This window comes from Pongo abelii, chromosome 7 (assembly GCF_028885655.2).
Source record: "Pongo abelii isolate AG06213 chromosome 7, NHGRI_mPonAbe1-v2.0_pri, whole genome shotgun sequence".
NCBI lineage: Eukaryota > Metazoa > Chordata > Mammalia > Primates > Hominidae > Pongo > Pongo abelii.
The window spans coordinates 93,655,130-93,658,487 of NC_071992.2; the positions used below are offsets into that span (position 1 = coordinate 93,655,130).

Consider the following 3,358-nt stretch of genomic DNA (forward strand, 5'->3'; position numbering starts at 1 on the left):
CTGCTTTATAAATTTGTCTTTTAAATCAGAGAGGAGAAAAAAGTATTACATTTTATATACTTGTCTTTTAAATCAGAGAGGAGAAAAAAACTATCACAAACAAAAAGTACATTTATACTGTTTTTAACTTTTACCTATATAGTTACCTTCATCAGTCCTCTTCATTTCTTTATATGTATTCAGTTTATTGTATAGTGTCCTTTTATTTACATCTAAAGGAACCTCTTTAGTAGTCCTTGTAGAATTGGTTTGCTAGCAACAAATTCTCCTAGTTTTTATATAAAAATATTGAAGACTTCACAAATTTTCACGGCATCCTGGTGTAAACACCATGTTAATATTCTCTGTGTCATTCTAATTTTAGAAATATATTCTGTGGACACGAGCATTTAATATCTACTCATATAGTATAAAATTTGAAACATCATAGAGGATGAAGTTATAGACACAGACTTGCTATTTGTTTAGGGGCCATTTCAAGAGCACACTTGGGCAATATTAATATTGATGTTGCAACTTCAATGTTACAATGTTGCTGCAAGATAAATAGAGGAACCTCAAGTCATAGATGAACATCATCATGCAGCAAGATGACTAGCAAGATAAACAGATAAGCCCTAAGGTATCAAGATAAATAGATGAACCGTGAGTCATGACTTTTTGCTGATATGTAAGATTAAGCTTAATTACAAGTTGTCACATTTTTGCTGGTTTTCTTTAGTTAAAAAAGATCCTCTATCTTTTAGCATAAGCGAAATAAAAACGTGGTAAATTTTGCATTAATTCCTAATCCAAAACATAAGCACTTTCAAAAATGAAACCCATTAGCAGAGCTTTGTGTTTCCTGTGAAAATTAAATATATTCCACTGCCTTAAAAATTCATACATATTTTGAAATTTATATATGTGTAAATTATTCCAGCATTTTAAATGGTTTCAGTGCACACATAATTTCTTCTACCACCATCCTCTTCATTCTTTCCAATTAACTTTGTTAAGGAATTTTTTTTTCTTTCTTTACCTTTTGTGGTTGTTGTTCCTTATTACATTTAGGTATGTTTAGGCCTCCTCTTCTGAACTCATTTTCTGCTGACAAACAAATAAGGCCTAGGTGCCTGTTCTGGCTTCCGGGGATGTTTAGGCTCAGGCATGCTGGACTAGGCATAACCTAGCATCACTCTGTTTCTGAAGAATCTTTGTGGAGCTGATGAGCTTCTGAACACCTCAAATAGACATTTAAGAAGATTAAACACTCTGGGGGGTGGTGCATTTTATTTCCATCTTTTTATTTTCATCATTTGCCTGGATAATATATGCCTTTGGAATAAAATTCAAAAGTAACTGGTGAATGAAAAGTAATTCTCTTACATTCTTTTTGCTTTAGACACCCAATTCCCTTTCCTAGAGTCAGTCACCGCTACCAGTTTTTTATGTTTCAAGGGTAGTTTAGGCATATAGGAGCGTGTGCCATATAGAGGCTGCTTTCTTTGATTAGAGTAAATTTGCAGGTTTTTTCTGAATTATACTCTGCAGGAATCCAAAGTCTCTTGCTAAGATGAGACTCAAAAGGTAGAAGCCAGCTTTAGCGTGACCTTTATTGTCTCCTCATGGTCTCATCCAAACGGTAACGTCTTCACATCTCATCAATTAAAGTGAGATCCATTCACTTTTACTGCGCTGATCTGCTCATCAGGGGGAAAGCATGTTATGTGGTGAGGTTTTAAACTACATAGATTGACACATTCATGAACTTGTTGAAATCTGGGCTGGGTCTCTCTGTGCTCGGGGCACAACCCTCAGGTTGCTTTCTGCCTTTAATAGCACCTGGGGGGTTCCCTTAACCTCTCTCCGGGGTTGAATCTCTTACTTTCTTTGTCCCACATGTTTCGTATTTTTGGTTTTCTACTTCATATTTGTGAAGAATATATTACAATTGCTTCCTGGGAAATGGCATGTGAAAAGCAAAATGTTTAAAGATCCTTTATCTCTCCAATATCTTTAAGTTTGCACATATATAGAATTCTAGGTTAGATTTCATTTTCCTTGAAAATGTTGAACATATGAATTCATCGATCTAGGTTCCAGAGTTGATGTTCAAAATTCTAAAGTAATTATAATTCTCAATACTATACACATTTATTATTTATTTCCCTCTTTTCTGTGAACAATTAGAACCATATCTTTGCTCCTAAGTGGTATTCTTAACTTTACCATGATATGTTTAATTTAATCCATTATCTTGTGTGCTTGGTGGGCCTTTTAGGTAAAGAAATTTATGTCCTTTGTCTTGAGACAACTATTTTCATGATTTCTCCCTCTACCTTTTCTCTGCTCCATCTTTCTGAAAATTGTATTATGCAGATATTGCATGTCTTGTATGAGTTTTCCAATTTTCTTTTTTCTATTTGACTTTTTGTTCTATTTCTTGATAGATTTCCCAAACTAATCTTCCAAATCTCCTATTTTTTTCCCATTTACTCTCTAATATGTTTTAATGTTTTTGTGAAGAAGGCAAAGTGTTGAAATAGGGATACCTATTTGAGTAGGTATTCCTAAACAAGAGCATGTAAAGCAAGGGACTGGGAACGGTAATATACATGCATTTTCATGCAAAATGCTTAACACATAGCCCACTCCCAATGAATGAATGGCTATGGGATGGATAGATAGATAGATAGATAGATAGATAGACAGACAGATAACACAGCCTACATTCTAGTCTCAATTTATACATCTTCCTCACATCATCTTTGGCATGTCATGCCCTCTCTTGGTTTGTTTCTAACTAGCAATTTCAGACTACATTTTTCTCTCTGCCATTAACAGCTCTAACGTTATTTGATACTATCAATAAATTAATTTGTATTTTTTATTAAATGCATAAGCTTTGATCTTTGTGACTATCCCGAATAACAAATAAGATTATATATGACTGATATATATATAACATATATGCATATGTGCATATGTTTTTCTAATTTACAAAGATTTAAGTTATCTCATATATAAGACTTACTATACAGACAGACAATAACTAGTAACTTAGGATAGGTAAAAGAACTGAGCTCTGTATTATTTGAAATAAATTAAAAATCCATCTGAATTTACTTTTTTAATTTTCTGCAACACCTTAAAAATTTATTTTTAGTAAATAAATCAGAAAAGTAGCAGTACTGTGATTTGGTAAACTGAGTTCTTTGCATACGTTTCAAAATGATTTCTTATATAATGTATTATACACAGACGCAGCTATCCATATTGGTTCATTAAAATGTGGAACAGTTTCGTACAATTCCAGTCATTTAGCAAGGGTCACATGAAAAATTTTCTTGTGACATGGAACAGTGCAAAAGTTTTA

At 33.0% G+C, this 3,358-nt stretch overlaps 1 non-coding gene across 1 annotated transcript; it reads right to left on the minus strand.

The window, feature by feature from the left end:
• Nucleotides 1–281: 281 nt before the first annotated feature.
• On the minus strand, nt 282–389 carry LOC112134773 (U6 spliceosomal RNA). The gene has a single exon (XR_002916125.1). It is a non-coding gene; the product is annotated as a U6 spliceosomal RNA (small nuclear RNA).
• Between the last annotated feature and the right edge of the window lie 2,969 nt (nt 390–3,358).